Raw genomic sequence first — 18,180 nt, forward strand, 5'->3', positions numbered from 1 at the left:
TTCTAATAGCCCCTCCAGTCATTGAATCTAATTTTTTTTTCAAATTCTATCACAGTGATCACTGCAATAGTCTTTATCGGCATCCTCTCCAGCTGTTTTTTTCTTGAAGTATAACATCTAGCTTCGTGTTCCATATTGATGCAAATGCATATTGTCTTGCACATGAATGAAAAGGATAGTGTTTTTAATTTTCTTTTTCAACACCATAGGCCACAGGCCCTCACTGAGACAATCTTTTCAAGGACTGTTCTGCATTTATTTTTAAATCCTTTTCTGGAGTTGTAACTGGGAGCTCAGAGATCATACTCTAATAGGCACAGATGGTCTAACTTTACTGCTGTGTTTTTTCCGTGATGTGTCAGAGCCTCTCCTCAAACACTGGTACTCAAGAGTTGGGTTCTTTAGTGGAGTATAAAGTGGGGGTACACCATTCTGTGAGTAAGCAGTGAGAAGCATCATCCTTATGATATTGGGAGGAAGGCCACCTGCTGAAGCTGAGGAAGAAGGTAGGAAGGTCAGAATTTTGAGAATGTTGAAATAATTGTTGAGAGTCCTAGAAAATTAGAGAAATAATTGTTGAGAGTCCTAGAAAATTAGAGAAATATACTACAACTGTTGGGGGATCCTGAAGATACAACTGAGGCTTGGGATCATGAATTCTTAGTGGTTCAAAACTGCCCTCGACTAACCTGTTTTCCAGCTAGTATTAAACTTATGTCTGTAAAGAAGGTGAAAAGAAATAAATAACTGCTCTGTGTAGTGTTTGGCTTTCCCAGGTGAATAGGTTGAAAGAGAACAGATGAACCAGGGACTCCATGATATTGGTGAGACAGTAACTGATACAACAGATCATGAACTCTAAGCTGAATAATGAAAGAATATAGAGAGAAGAGTCCTTAGAATTATGGAGAAAATTTAAGGACTAATGTCAAATCCGTATCAGTTTGAAGAATGCACATAGTGGAAATGGTTAAACAAGGGACTTGGAATGAAGAATTGTGGCTCAAGAGTGGGGTGAAATTGGAGGTAGAGGAGTTGTATGTAGTGATATCAGAGTGCAACTGGTGTGGTAAGTGAATGGATGGAATAGAGGAAAAGGAAATGGGAAATGAAGATTTTTTGTAACTTAGCGGCCAGATCAGTGGATACATATCCATGGGGCTCTATTTAGGACTTTAGAAAGACCACCCAAGATGACCTTAGGAGCTGGGTTGGAGGGGGCAAGTGTGAAAGTGTTTAGAAAATAAAAGGGAGTGACCACGAGGCTGGTAGAGGACACACGTCAAGATGTAGAGTCTATTGACAGGAGCCTGAAAAGAGTAATTTCTTTTAAATTTTTAATTGACATATAATTTACATATAATATTTTATTAGATTTAGGTGTACACCATGATGATTTGATATATGTATACATTGTGAAATGATCACCACGATAAGTTTACTTGACACTGTCACCACATAGTTACAGATTTTATTCTTGTGATGAGAACTTTTAGAACCACTATCAGCAACTTTCAAATATACTTGTTAGCTAGAGTTACTATACCTTACGTCACAGCCCCAGGACTTATTGATCTTAAAACTGGAAGTTTGTACCTTTTGATCCCATCACTCAGTTTGCACCCCCGCCCCCGGCTTCTGGCAACCATCGATCTGTTCTCTGTATCTATGCCTTTGGTTCTTTGGTGTTTTTAGATTTCACATGTGAGTGATATCACACAGTATCTGTCTTCCATTATCTGACTTATTTCACATAGCATAATGCCCCTGAGTTCCATTTATGTTGTTGTCACGAATGGCTGGATTCCCTTTATTATGGCTGAATAATATTTCATTGTGTTTGTGCGTGCGTGTGTGTGTGTGTGTGTGTGTGTGTGTGTTTTCTTGATCTAATCACCTGTCTATAGGCTAGCTGTAATTTCTCAGGCTTGTTTACATCTGTATTTGAATATATTATTTGTTCAGCCTAGTAAAATCCTAACATTGCTTTTCCATGAAGTCTTTCTCAACCCATGTCAGTCACTCTCTCCTCTGAGTGTCCATAGCACTTCATAACTCTGGTATAGGACTTAGCATATTGTATTTATGATTGGTTTTCCCAGGTCTTATCAACCTGTGGGTCATACAAGGTCCCATAACATACATCTCTCTGCTCTTACTCCTACCTGCTCATACAGGATCTCAAATGCCTCCAAAATATACTTCCTACACATGCATCTCACAAGTATTTTTGTGTATCCTCAAGGTGTGGCTCAAATGTTCCTTTAAAGCAGTCTGTTTCTGCCAGGTCCTAATGTAGCTGTTACCCACTTGAGTTCTGCTGGATGTTGTCACTCTCTTGGGAACTACCATCTCCCATTTGGTGCACGCCACTGCTCTGCTCACATCTAAGTCACCCACCGGGCTGCTGCTCCGTTGGTCACCAGTCTCAATGAGGATTCTAGCTGAGTGATGGTTTACAGACAAACCAGCTTCCGATTTGGGAGAAATCACTTTTGTTTTTTGGGAGGGAAAGCCAAATACTTCAAATGTTTAAACCCTTTTTATTTTGAAATAATCACATATTCACAGTAAGTTGCACAGGAATATACAGAGAATTCCCTTCAGGCAGTTCCCTTAATGGCTCTATTTTATAGAATGCCATCGAAACCAGGACACTGACATTGGTACAGTGTACATGCACAGTTCTATGCCATTTTATCACATGTGATTGTCATTGAGATCATGACACAGAGTTATCCCATCATCTCGAAAATCTCCCTCTCTTTATAATCACGCCCACTCTCCTCTCTAAATACACCATCCCTAATTCCTGGAAATCAAGACTCTATTTTCCACCTCTTTATATTTTTTTCATTTTGAAAATATTATATAAATGGAATCATATAGTTTGTGACCTTTCAATATTTGCTTTTTATTCCACTCAGATAACGCACTTAAGATCCTCTCAAATTGTGTGTATTCACTTCTTCTGTTACTGGGTGGTATTCTATGGTAGGTATGCATCACCGTTCGTTTAACTCTCATCTGTTACAAGACATTTTGGTTGTGTCATGGGTTAAATTGTGTCCTCCAAAAAAGAAGTGCCTAAGTTCTAACTCCCAGTGCTTCAGGATGTGACTTTATTTGGAAACAGGATCTTTACGAAGGTGATCAAGTTAAAATGAGATCATTACCATGGGTCATAACCCAATATGACTGGTGTTCTTATAAAAAGGGGAAACTGAGACACAGAGACAAACGTGCACAGAGGGAACACTGTGTCAAGAAACACCTGGACGATTCACTGGAAAGCTAGAAGATTGCACTGATGCGTCCGTAAGCCGAGGAATGCCAGAGATCGCTGATAAATCACCGGAAGCTAGAAAGAGACATGGAACAGATTCTCCCTCACCACCCTCAGAAAGAATGATCCTGCCAACACCATGATCTTGGACTTAACAGCTGCCAGATAATACATTTCTGTCCTTTTAAGCCTCCTAGTTTGTGGTATTTTGTAATATCAGCCCTAGGAAACTAATATAGGTCATTTCCAGTTTAGGGCTATTATGAACAATCGTGCGCAAGCTTTTGTGTGGACATATGTTTTTATTTCTTTTGGGTAAATGAGAAGAGTTCACGCAGGGACACTTAACCCAAGACGCTAGATCATTTTACCTTGATAAGATAATCTCGAACATGCTGTCCCTCTCTGAACGCGGGAATTTTTCTAAGCCCCCTTTACCCCTAGAGTGGACGAACTCCCCTCCCTCTGGTCAAACATGATAATCATCTCTGGTGACAGGCAACTTGGCCTCTCCGCCATGATGGCAACTCTTGATGGGATTGTGCCAAGCGACCAGGCCCCTTGGTGCTTCAACGTCTCCACTTAGAACAGGATTTGCACTTTGGCCTCTCCATATGAAAAACGACCCACTGTGAGCCTTGACTGGAGCTTCACGTCTGATATAAACAATAATTCAAATCGGATCATAAATTTAAATGTAAGACTATAAATATTTTAGAATAAAATATGGGGAAACACCCTTTGCACTATGAGAGCTGACCTACTGTCAATCATGTCACCTTTCCCGGTCACAATCTTCTTTCCATCTGTCCAACAGGGTTGTCACAAGGATTAAACAAGGTAACGAATGCAGAAAGTCTCAGCACATGGTGAACACTGAAACGTGGTGGACTTGCCTATATTTTGTACTAAAATATGCCTTCCCACAACTTCTACTCATTGGACCAATTTCTATCAATGAGGTCTGCTCTCGATCAGGCCAATCCATCTTCCACATAATAAAGGCTACTCAATCTAGAAGTGTTGTTACACAGGGCGATCTAAAGTGTGCCCGTGGAATGAGGTGGGTAGTTTAGCTGAGTCTTTCAAAGTTCAAGCTTCTGAAATCCTCAGATAGTGAAGACGGGGGAAGCAAGGACCAGGGAGGCCACAAGTACCTTGTGGGGCCTGGTGAGGACATGGGTTCTTTGAGCTACAAGGTCGTCCTTCACAACGGGAACAAACATGGCTGCTTGTTGACTCTGTTGCTATTTGGATTAAGAATCTTCTTCATACAGTAAATCCCGCCTCCCCTTATCAGGTGTGTGCAATGAAGTCATCCTAATCCTCAGGCTGAGCCAAAGCAGGGGTTTCCATGGAGACCAACTGTGTTGGCTAGAACACTCTGGACAAGAGCAGCATTATAGGAGAAGGCTTGGGTCTATTATTCTCGCACAGACAATCTATGCACCGGATTTGATTTTAAAAATACTTGATGGAGTCTACAGTGGGGAATGCCTCCTAGCAGCCCCGGGATGCATGGCGGTCAGAGGCACCAGGAGCCTCATGGGGTCTGTCATGGCACGAGCCATGACTGGTACACTTGAAATACTTCAATCTATGCCTCGTCTCTGTCCTACCAGGTAACCTTCATCTAAGTCCTACATAGATTGAAAATGCTACGTGTTCTTTCATTTCTAAGTCAGTAGGATTATAAATATTGTTCAAAAATAAAGACCTTATTGGAGAAGGGCCATAGAAAGAGCACGCCCTGACTTTCCCCACGTGTCTAGCCCTGCTTTTTGGTCTTGTCATCTACGGGTCTTCTTTCTGCCTTAGTCACTCTCCTTATCAGCAGCTCAGATTTTCAGAGCTCCGGTCAGTTTCAGCACATTGGGTAATGTGGCCGAGGCTCTCAGTAAACTGAATGGCTCAGTTGCATGTCAACATTTCTTCAGGAAATACCAACTTCTTGATTTTTAAGTATGAGCAGAACTTTAGAAAGCATTAAACTCTATTGTGCTCATGAGACTCATCCGCGCAGCTTATTAAAAACTGAGCTCCCAGAGTCCTAACCCACATCTAATAAATCAGAATCACTATGGCTGACGCTTCGGCATGTACGTTTTGACATGCTCCTCCAGGGATTCTGATGTACTACAAAGTTTGAGAACCGCTGATTTAATCCACCCTTTTCTTCCCCCCGTTTTATATAAGAGAACCGAGACCTAGAAAGGGAATGCGACATCCTCAAATTCACAAATGTAACGGAAAGAAAGTTTAGAAGGAGAATTGTGAACATAATTGTAATTTTAAAAGTTCTTTCTGTATTAAAAAAAATACTTTTTGATATGCAGAAGTCGGACTTGACATATAGTAGCTAGCTCAATTAGGTCAGACTTCGGGGGCTCTGAGCCCCAAATAAATCAAACCTGGCACCGAAGAAATTGGGCGTTGGGAATACCTGTCCAGTAATGAAAACGATGGAAATGGAGTCCCTGGGATTCGTGCCTTAAAAGCACAAGCCCCAAACTGCTTCAGCACTGAAGAAAATGAGCTCTGTGAGGAAGCTCAAAGGCCCTGGGGCTTTGCTCCAGAAAAGCCCTGAAGCCACAACCCACTTAATGGTTCTGGGGGTTAATTGAGCTAAAAATAAAACGTAAATTGTATTTGAGGTGCTTTTCTTCCCCCTTTATATTTACACAGAATTTCATTAAGACATGTGTTTCTTGAAGGGTGAGATTAGATCTGCGTGGGATTAGATGAAAATGTACAAGAATTTTGTATTTTCCCTGTAGCTCTCCAGCTGCCTCTACAGAAGACATCTCCCAGGGCTTGGGCCCTGAGCTCATGTTCTTTTGAAATTTTGAGTGGGTTCAGATATTTTGGAGATGGGCCCTTTCATCCGTGGCAGAAGAACAGCTTGGTTCTTTGGTTCCTCTCCAAGTCAAGGACGGATTCCATGAGGCCATTTTAATTTGCTTATTCTGAAACTTCAATCAGTGGTTTAGGAAAGATATTTTTCAGTCAATCAGTAGCCAAACACACAGACAAGCCCTATAGTTAAGATAAAAATCCCCAATGGTGTTGCACCCCAAACTCAGGTGATTTATCAGTGAGTATGGTTTGCTGACAAAGAGGGCATCAGTGAATGAGCTTCTGGGAATTTGGAGACGAGGAGAGGGAAGGGAACGAGAAGCGAGGGAGGGGCACTCGGCAGCTGAGACTGAGAGCGAGGGAGGCGGTGAGCAAAAATGATTCCTGGAACCTCCACAGCGATTTAGCCATAGACAAAGAGGCTTCCCTCATTTTTCAAACTGACATTTATTTTAAAAGCCATCAAGGTAAAATGTGGCCTTAGAAAAAAGGAGAAAATGTTCCGATTTGAAGTCTTATTGCAGCCTAGGTCTGATTTTCTTAGGGAACTCCCTAGTCCCTATTGAACCTGGGGACTGTTGACGATAGAGCCAGGCAGCATGGAACCTAGTAATGTGTGTCGTTCTGAGAAGAGCTGGGAAGGTGACGCTGACCCCACCGCCTCCAGCCCCTCTAAAGAAGGGAAGGTTAGGATTACTGATCGGGTCCATTGAAGAGCTTGGTGGTGGAAAAGAATCTCCCCACGCACCCTGGTATTTGGTCAAAATCATTACTTACTACTACCCCTGAAACAGGCCAGACTGTGGCCCCCGGATTTTGTTGGACAGGACACTGGCCAAAAAGATAGGACGTCAAGGTCAGATCTTAGCTCTGCCATGGGCGCACGGTAGCATACGCGGCTTTTGGCAGCTCACATGACCTTTGTGTGGTCCACATCGTCCTTTTTCATGGGATAATTGAATACCGGGGTCTCACGGGAGGTGAAACAACCTGTCATTCCAGGTCTTCCACCACTCTGTGACCCAAACGTTTGAACGTTTCCCTATCAAATCATCTGGCCCCGACTGAACCTACTTCCTCATTCCTTAAACATGACTTGTGCACCCTCTTCCTCTGTCCCTCACGTTTTCTTTGGAGGGCTTTCCCCTCGTGTCTTCGGCCATTCGCACTGTCCTCGACGCCCACTGAAAACCCCGCCTCTTCAAAGGAGCCGTTTCCTTGCGTCCGTCCGTGGCTGCGTCCCTGTCTTCTACCCTCACTGCGCCCTAAGCATCGAGTACTTTTCATCGGCACATCTGCGCGGGGCTTCCCCAAGTACATGTAAGTTTCCTGAGTGTAGGGAGAACATTCTACTGAATGAACTCAGTTAATGGCCATAACGTATCTTTATAAAAATTGTCCATCATGACGATTATTTTGTGCCCGTTATTTTAAATGGCAACCATGCACTAGGAAAAAGATTTGGGAGTGAGAGCCATCTAGAAGCTGGTAATGGCCATTTCTCTTTATTTTTTTTCCATTTTTCTTTTTTTTTTTTTCTTTTCTTGGCCATTTCACTTCAATAAGTGAAGAAGTATCACAGCTAATGCTATGTGACTTTTAGGCAAATTATCAAAACGCTTTAAACTTGGCTTGCCCCTTTGTAAAACAAGAATAATAGAAACCATCATAAATAAATTGTTATGGGGATAAAATGAGATTAATGGGTATAGAAGTTTTGTAATTTTTTATGAGTTATACCACTGAAACCAATCGTGAAGTGGGTATTGCATACATACCACGGACAAACGTAAACCTTCTCCATCATAACTCACACACAGCAGGCCACGGGAATTGTTTATCGGTGACGGTGACCATAACGATGGTGACTAATGACACCATTTACTTCTTCCCAGACCAAGGGGGGAAGTGGCCATGGTGCAAGCCTCCCAAACTGCCCTCTGGCTTCTTTGCAAAGAACCATTGGCCTGACTTTTCCCTTGCTTTTTTCCCCTCCCACAGAGTATCAGATCGGAAGGGCCCTTTCAAGAATATTCAGTTGAACTTCTTCATGTCACTGATACAGACAATGATGCCCAGAAAGAGGAAGGGACTGGCCCAAAGCTGCACAGCAGGTCACATGCGGTACCGGACTGACGTGGATTCTGATATAGATATAAAGACAAAGTAACAGATCTTCCTTGACGGGTCCGTGGGTTTAAATTTTTCTGCTTTAATATTCCAGCCCAACTGCTAAAGTTCGGCAGAGATGAAGCCCAAGGTCACACAGCGGGAAGTAAAGGAGCCAGGACACAAGTCCAGTGCCGTCTGCCTCTTAAACTCCAACTGACCTCCTCCCCAAATCGTGACCTCTTCTGCTATTTCCACCTTCTGCCTGTCCATCACAAACACGGAAGTCAGACTGAAATCTTCCCTCCTGGTCTCAGCTTCAAGCGACAGTATGTGGATTTCTGAGGTGGAACCGCAGTGAAGTACAGACCGGTCCATACACAGGCACTGTGGTCCAGAGGGCAGAAGAGAAGCCAGAGTAAGGGGCCACGGGCTTAGCAGCTCCTCTCTCGCCATATGTGCCACCTTTTGGAAGCGTTACCTGACTGCTCTGCAAATCATTTAGCAAAAAACTTAATATCTGGAGTTCTCAAGCCTCAAGTCCTTTACCTGTGAAATGGGGATAATGATAATACCGATCTTGTAAGGTGGTTGTAAGGATATAACTAATGAAATAATATATGTAAAGTATTTAGAAGAGTAGCTAACACATAATAAAATTTCAAAATGACAGCTGTTTGTATTGTTGCTATACAAGCTAGAAAGTCATATGACTCATAATTCCAAATAAATTACTATGGCTAAGTAGAGATTGTCAGAGTGGATTAAAAAAAAAGTCAAACCGAAGTATATGCTGTCGACAATAAGAACCTCTTTCAAATGTAAACACTGACATGTTGAAATAAAAAGATTTTTTAAAGATACACCTTGCAAACACTAATCAAAAATACTATTAGAGTTTATAGGAGGAAAAAATCCATTAGAAAGAGAAGGAGAAGGGAAGGAGTTCTGATGGACCTTATAGAGGAGATGTCATTTTAGCTGGTCCTTGAAAGGTAGGTACAGATCTAGCCGGAATGGGGGGAGGTGAAGCACGGGGCTTGTTCTGGGGGCTTCACTCCTAGAGCTCGGCCAGAGAGGTGGGGGGAGGTGCAGCTGGTCGGGCAGGTGGTCCTGGGTTTTGGAGGACCTTCCCACGGCACGGTGAGGTGTTTGCTGTTTTCCTAATGGTTGCGTGGAGCCACTGAAAGCTTAGGAACAGAGGAATAATATGATCAGGATGATATTTTAGGTTTATCATTCCGACAGCTGCGGCCAGGACTTCGGAGGGGGCTGTCGCTATGATCTGGAGGAGAGGTTAAGAATGTCCGAATTCAAACGAGGTCGATGTGGATGGAGAGGGGGAATTCAGGAGTTGATATGATTATGAAAAGGTGGAATCTACAGAGTTTAGAAACTGAAAGAACTGAGACGAGGTGATGAAGGATGTAGGATTCTGCTTCCGACCTGGAATGCTGAGAAGTGTGATACGCCATTAAGACAGAGAGAGAACGCTAGAAGACGAAAAGGTTTAGCAGGAGAGTAAGTTCCAGTTCTGTTAGAGTTCATCTTGCTCTAATGAAAACACTCTAGAAGGGCCTTAAACACTGTCCAGTCTGACCCTGCCTACGATAATTTAAACCTTCCCTGTCCTGTTTTCTCAGTGGCTGCCCTGCTACCAATCACACACCTTCAGTGACAGCAAACAGTCGTCAGGCAGCCAGTTTGCCCGTTAGCACATGAAATCAGAGAACATCAGAACTGGACTAAACTTTTGGGATTAGTCTAATCTTTCTTATTCATATGGGAAACCAAGGCCCATAAAGGGGGAAGTGACTCACCCATGACTATCTGAAGAGGCAGTGGAGGACACTAGACCAGAACTAAACCAGTGTTCCTGCAGGCTTTGGAAATCTGGGTTCAAACGTGTCTCCTGACTGCTCAATCAATTTACTACTCCGTTGCAAAACAAAAAGTTAGGCCAGGAAACACCCAGAATCAGAACCACTTCAAGCTGATGAGAGCTCTGACTATTTGCCTCCACAGCTTGCCATTTCTCTGATGTACAAGCAAAGTAACAGATTTATAATATCTCCTTGAGTTCCCTTGACTAGTTTTCTTCGCCGGTATTTCATTGCAAATCCTCACCTTACAAGCATACATACATACATGTATATATGCCATAAACGAAATAGATTATGCTGGATTACAAATGTCATTCCAAACACAATTTGAAATCCAGTGTGCCTGCTGTTTTCTTTATAAACCGAGCGGCAGCAATGCCATACTGCCTTATACTGCATCAAACTGTAAAACCAGGGATCTTTAATCGAATTTTCCCATCACCACCCAATGAGCACTAGTTCAAGTTAGGGATGATGGAGTTGTGTGCATTTCGTTGTTCCAAGTACTGAATATTGCAACTGTTGATCAGAACATCTGCGAAGTATAGTTCGACTATGCTGCTGTAAATGTCAATGACAAACCTGAAAAACCTCCAGTCGACACTCAACCTCGCTCCTCTTCTCACCTGACCCAAGCCAACATTTTAGTGTGAGTCCGGTACCATTTAAATAATAAGCAGCTTCTCCGAGCTATCTGAGGAGCGACTGCCTCGGAGCTTCTCACGTCCCTCCCTTCTATATAAGGGGTGTTGGTTTGAGGAAAAGGACCACTAGAACACTGCTACGGACTGAATGTGTGTGGTCCCCCAAAGTCCCTACATTGAATCCAAACCCCCAATATGGCAGCATTTAGGGGTGAGGTCTTTGGGAAGTGATTAGATTATGAGAGTGGAGCCCTTATAAAAGAGACCCTATGAAAGGGAGCACCCTAGCCCCTTCCACCATGTGAGGATATGGCAAAAAGACAACTGTCTGTGAACCAGGAAGTGGGCCTTCACCAAATACAAAATCTGTTGGCGCCTTGATCTTGGACTTTCCAGCCTCCGAAAGTGTGAGAAATAAATATTTGTGGCTTAAGACACCCAGGCCATGGTATTTTTGTTATAGATGCTCAAGCTGACAAGGCAAACACCAAGTGATCAAACGTGCTGGAGTCACCACTGCTGCAGTCCCCTGAGAGGGACAGGCCCTCCCCAAGAATCTGCTCCAATTCCATTCGCCATGCTGCCTGCACAGTCATCTTTTAAAAACAGATATGAACTTCTCCTTCCAGAAACATGGAATGCATCTACTTTTTCTTATTCTTCTCTCTAGACAGAACTACATGCTTATGACATTATATATATAACAAACATAAGAGGACTTGGGAAGTTGAAAGGAAGTAGGCAGACTGGCCAGGGACTGCAAGATCCAAGGGACGGCAACCTGGTGGGTTTCCTGGGTTTTCTTTTGGCCTCCTATATCCCGCACTTGATACTAACGAAGTCAACGCACCGGAAAAGCCAACAGGCACAGATCGGAAGTCCAGACCAAGGTCTGTCCTTGCTATAACCGAAGGACCAGGGAGGGTGGCCCAGGAGCATGTGGTACTCTCAGACAATAATGTCTCTGCTCCAGCCAAATACCACAGGGGAAACTGGTCGCCATACCAGCCAAGGCCAAGTGGGAAACCTGGACTTCTGCCCTCTCCAGTCTATACCTGGGCGCCCAACCCCACCCCTCCCGGAATGTGTCAAAGAAGGCTGAATGGGGAACCAGGACTTTCATTATTCCTGGGCAGTACCGAACACCCCCACGCCAGGCATCAGTGGAGACCGCGCAGGAAGCTCGTACTTGTGCTGTCACCTGGCCATCGCAGGGTGCCTCTTCCCCGTCCTTCTCCCTTTCTGCTGATATCCACAGAGGCCCAGTGGAGAGTCAGGGCAAGGTCGCCCCTGCGCAGTGTCAGTGGAGGCCACACTGGGAGCCGTAACGAGCCGTCCTTCCCCTACCCGACCAGGGCGGTGTCGGTCCAGAGCAGCCGGGACCCCCACGTCTGCCAAGCAGCAACGGGGACTTCGCGTTCCTCCGCTCATGCTGGGCATCCGCGGCGACCTAGAGGGGAACCTGGATTTGCTGCCGTGCCTGACGGTAATGAGGTGGCACATTTCCCATCCTCTTCTAGAGCAGGGTCAGAGAAAGCCAGCTAAAACAGAAGTTTTAATTGAGATCCAGAATTCCCTAACATAATACCCATATTATTCAGGTTTCAATTAAAAAAAAATAATTCATCACACTTAGAAATAGTGAGACCTGGAACTGGGTAAAACAAACAAACAAACAAACAAACAAACAAATAAATACATTCCAATACTGAGATAACAGATGTTAGAATTATCTGACACAGATTTTAAAGCAGCCATCATAAAAAGTGCTTCAAGGACCACTTACAAACACACCTGACAAATGAAAAAAGAGAAAATCTCAGCAAAGAAATGGAAAGTTTCAACACAAAAAAAATTAGCTATACAGAATAATTAAATATAAATTTCAACACTGAAGAGTACAATAACCAAAATTTAAAAACACAATGGTTGGGCTTAATGACAGAATGTAGGAGCTGGAGGAAAGAATTTATGAAGGGGAAGACAGAACAATAGAAATTATCCAATCGGAAGAACTATAAGAAATTAAACTAAGAAAACAAAAACAACAACAAACAAAGCTTCTGGAATCTGTGAGACTATAACAAAAGATCTAACATTCATGCCATATGAGTACCAAAGGAGAGATAAAAGCGGGTAATCCTGGAAAATAATTTTAAAAAATGATTGAAAACTCCCCAAATTTGGCAAAAGACATAACTGTATAGATTAAAGAAGGTGAGAAAATTCCCAATAGAATAAACTCAAAGAAATCTACACCAAGGCTTAGTCACATTTCTTAAAATTGAAGAGAAAGAAAAAAATCTTGAAACAGCAAAGGAGAAATTGCACCTTAACTATAAGGCAAACCAATTCAAATGATAGTGAATTTCTCATTAGAAACCATAAATGGCTGAAGGAAGTGGCACCATATTTTTCAAGTGCTGAGGGAAAGAATTATCCCAGAATTCTGGATTCAGTGTGAAAATATCCTTCAGGAACAAAGAGAAAAATCGGGACATTCTGAGATAAAGGGCGACTAAAACAGTTTGTCATCAGACCAGCTCTGAAAGAATGGCTAAAGGAGTTCTTTAACAGAGAATAAAATGGCTAAAGAAAGAAACTTGGCACATTAGGAAGAAAAAAGGGTAATAAAGATATGCATAAGTAGAATGACTATCTTCTTTTGCTATTTTCAAATATATTGATGGTTTAAACAAAAAATGTTACATCGTCTGATCTGACATGGTCCTCAATGCGTGTCGAAGAAATACTTAAAACAAATTTAAATGAGTTAAATAAACCGGTAACATGACAACAACAGTACATTGATAAGTTTGATATGAAGTAATACTCAACACTATAAAAGATACACAAAGAGATATACTCAAAAACTCTATTCATAAATTAACATAGAATTCTAAAGTACGTTCATGTAATGCAAAGGAAGAAAAAATAAGCAGGGAAACAGAAAAACTAGAAAGAACAAAAGAAAACCAAAAGTAAAGTGGCAGGTTTAAGCCTTAATATATTAATAATTAAATTAAAATGCTCAAAACTATTTGAAAATTTTAAATAGTTTAAAATTTTGTTAAAAAAAAACAGAGGTTGACAGAGTGCATTTAAAAACATGATCCAGATAATTACTGTCTATAAAATACTCACTTCAAATATAATGATAGAGACAGTATAAAAGTAAAATGATGGAAAAAGATATATCGAACACACTAAGCAAAAAGAAGCAAGAGTAACTGTCAATATCAGATAAAGTAGACTAAGATCAAAGAAAATGAACAGACAGAAAATGGCATTGTATAATGTTAAATGGGTCAATCCAGACAGAAAACACAGCATTAATATGTATGCAACAAACAATAGAACTGCAAAACGTGTGAAGCAAAAACTGACAGAACTGAAAGGAGAAATAGACAAGTCAAAATTATGGTTGGCAACTTCAATATCCCTTCATCGCTAATGACTAGGGAAATGCAAATTAAAATTCCCTTCCTCACCAAGTGATGAAACAGCTAGAGAGAAAATCAGTAAAGATATAAAATTCAACAGCAGTACCGAACAACAGGTAGATCTAATCTATATATTTATACATGAAACTCCTCCCAATAACAACAGAATACACACTCTTTATAATGTATATTTTGGGAACGTATACCAAGATAGACCATATCCTGGGCCCAGAACAAACTTAAATAAACTTAAAAAGAATTCAAGTTATACAGATTGTATTCTCTGACCACAGTAGAATCAAACTAGCAATCAATAACAGAAATATAACAGAAAAATCTCCAAACATCTAGATACTAAAGAACACACTACTAAATAGTACATAAGTCAAAAAGGAAGTGTCAAAAGAAATTAAGTAATATGTTGAACTGAATAAAAATTAAAATACAATAGATCGAAACTTGTGAAAAATAGCCAAAGCAAAGCTAAGAGAAAAATTTACATATTGGAAAAGAGGAAAAGTCTCAAACTAGTATTCTAAGCTCCTACCTCAAGAATCTAGTAACAGAAGAGAAAAATATAAACCCACAGCAAGCAGAAGGTAGAAAATATTGAAGATAAGAACAAAGGTCATGAAATTGTAAGCAGAAAAACAATAGAGAAGAAAAATCAATGAAACAGAGCTGTTTCTTTAAAAAGCTGATTAAAATGGACAAATCTCTAGCAAGACAAAAAAGAGAGAGAAGACACAAATGATCAACATGAGGAATTAAAGAGAAAATATAACTACAGATCCCGTAGACATCAAAAGGATAATAAGTGATTACAAACAACCCTGCACACATAAATTTCAGAAGTTTTATGAAATGAACTAAGTAAGAAAAACCCACAAACCATTCCAATTTACTTGGTATGACACAGGTAATTTAAATAGCCCCATAACTCCTTAGGAATTGAATTCGTAATTTGAAAACTGAGGACAAGATGGCCTCATGGGAGAATTCTACTAAATATTGAAAAAAAAATAAATAGCAATCATACTAACTCTTCAAAAAAATAGAAGAGGAAAGAACACTTTCTAACTTTTTTAATGAAGCCAGTCTTAACGTAATACCAAAACCGGACAAAGACAGCACAAAAAAGGAAAACTATAGACCAAAATCACTCATGAATATAGACAGAAAAATTCTTAACGAAATATTAGCAAATAAAATTTATCAAAATACAAAAACAATTATACTACAAGATCAAGCAGACAGTATTCCAGGGATGCAAGGATGGTTCAATATTAAAAACTCAATCGATGTCATCTGCCATATTAACAGAACAAGAAGAAAACCAAAATGATCATATTAAATGACATAGAGAGAGCATTTGACAAAATTTAACTCATTCGTAATAGAAATTCTCAGAAAGTAGAAATAGAGTGGAACTTTCTCAAATTGATAATAAGTACCTACAAAAAATGTACAGCTAACATCACACCCTAATGACTGGGAACGAAGCAAGGATGTCTGCTCTTCCCACTCTTACTCGACATAGTGCTGGCAATTCTAGGCAGTGCAATGAGGCAAGAAAAGAAAAGAAATGGCATGCATATGGGAAAGGAAGATAAAACCATCCTATTTTGCAGATGACACAATTGGCTACATAAAAATTCCAAGAAATCTGCCAAAAATTCTTAGAACTAATCAGTGAGTTTAGCATGATCTTGAGGAACAAGAACAACTTAAAAAAATCAATTGCATTCTTGGTCGCTATCAATGAGCGCGTGGACACTGAAAGTAAAGATACAAGTCCATTTAAAGTTATTCAAAGATTAAAATACTTAGGTATAAAGCCAACAAGACATGCATTGAAAACTACAAAATCCTGATGACAGAAATGAAAGATGATGTAAATAAATGTCGAGACATATTATGTTTGTGGATAGGAAAAGTTAACATAGGAAAGAAGCAAATGCTCATCGAACTGATCTATAGATTTATCACGATTTCTATAAAAGTTGCAGCAAGGTTTTTATAGATATAAATTAGACTTCTGAAATTAATTTGGAAAGCTAAAGGAACTAGAATAGTAAAATGATTTGAAGAAGAAGAATAAAGTGGGAGGAACTGGTATAATACATTTTAAAACTTATATATAGTTATAGTATTCAAGACTATGGCTTAAAACAAATTTAAATGAGTTAAATAAACCGGTAACATGACAACAACAGTACATTGATAAGTTTGATATGAAGTAATACTCAACACTATAAAAGATACACAAAGAGATATACTCAAAAACTCTATTCATAAATTAACATAGAATTCTAAAATATGTTCATGTAATGCAAAGGAAGAAAAAATAAACAGGGAAACAGAAAAACTAGAAAGAACAAAAGAAAACCAAAAGTAAAGTGGCAGGTTTAAGCCTTAATATATTAATAATTAAATTAAAATGCTCAAAACTATTTGAAAATTTTAAATAGTTTAAAATTTTGTTAAAAAAAAAACAGAGGTTGACAGAGTGCATTTAAAAACATGATCCAGATAATTACTGTCTATAAAATACTCACTTCAAATATAATGACAGAGACAGTATAAAAGTAAAATGATGGAAAAAGATATATCGAACACACTAAGCAAAAAGAAGCAAGAGTAACTGTCAATATCAGATAAAGTAGACTAAGATCAAAGAAAATGAACAGACAGAAAATGGCATTGTATAATGTTAAATGGGTCAATCCAGACAGAAAACACAGCATTAATATGTATGCAACAAACAATAGAACTGCAAAACGTGTGAAGCAAAAACTGACAGAACTGAAAGGAGAAATAGACAAGTCAAAATTATGGTTGGCAACTTCAATATCCCTTCATCGCTAATGACTAGGGAAATGCAAATTAAAATTCCCTTCCTCACCAAGTGATGAAACAGCTAGAGAGAAAATCAGTAAAGATATAAAATTCAACAGCAGTACCGAACAACAGGTAGATCTAATCTATATATTTATACATGAAACTCCTCCCAATAACAACAGAATACACACTCTTTATAATGTATATTTTGGGAACGTATACCAAGATAGACCATATCCTGGGCCCAGAACAAACTTAAATAAACTTAAAAAGAATTCAAGTTATACAGATTGTATTCTCTGACCACAGTAGAATCAAACTAGCAATCAATAACAGAAATATAACAGAAAAATCTCCAAACATCTAGATACTAAAGAACACACTACTAAATAGTACATAAGTCAAAAAGGAAGTGTCAAAAGAAATTAAGTAATATGTTGAACTGAATAAAAATTAAAATACAATAGATCGAAACTTGTGAAAAATAGCCAAAGCAAAGCTAAGAGAAAAATTTACATATTGGAAAAGAGGAAAAGTCTCAAACTAGTATTCTAAGCTCCTACCTCAAGAATCTAGTAACAGAAGAGAAAAATATAAACCCACAGCAAGCAGAAGGTAGAAAATATTGAAGATAAGAACAAAGGTCATGAAATTGTAAGCAGAAAAACAATAGAGAAGAAAAATCAATGAAACAGAGCTGTTTCTTTAAAAAGCTGATTAAAATGGACAAATCTCTAGCAAGACAAAAAAGAGAGAGAAGACACAAATGATCAATATAAGGAATTAAAGAGAAAATATAACTACAGATCCCGTAGACATCAAAAGGATAATAAGTGATTACAAACAACCCTGCACACATAAATTTCAGAAGTTTTATGAAATGAACTAAGTAAGAAAAACCCACAAACCATTCCAATTTACTTGGTATGACACAGGTAATTTAAATAGCTCCATAACTCCTTAGGAATTGAATTCGTAATTTGAAAACTGAGGACAAGATGGTCTCATGGAAGAATTCTACTAAATATTGAAAAAAAATAAATAGCAATCTTATACTAACTCTTCAAAAAAATAGAAGAGGAAAGAACACTTTCTAACTTTTTTAATGAAGCCAGTCT

The sequence above is a fragment of the Pteropus vampyrus genome, unplaced genomic scaffold (assembly GCF_000151845.1).
Source record: "Pteropus vampyrus isolate Shadow unplaced genomic scaffold, Pvam_2.0 Scaffold191, whole genome shotgun sequence".
Taxonomy (NCBI): Eukaryota; Metazoa; Chordata; class Mammalia; order Chiroptera; family Pteropodidae; genus Pteropus; species Pteropus vampyrus.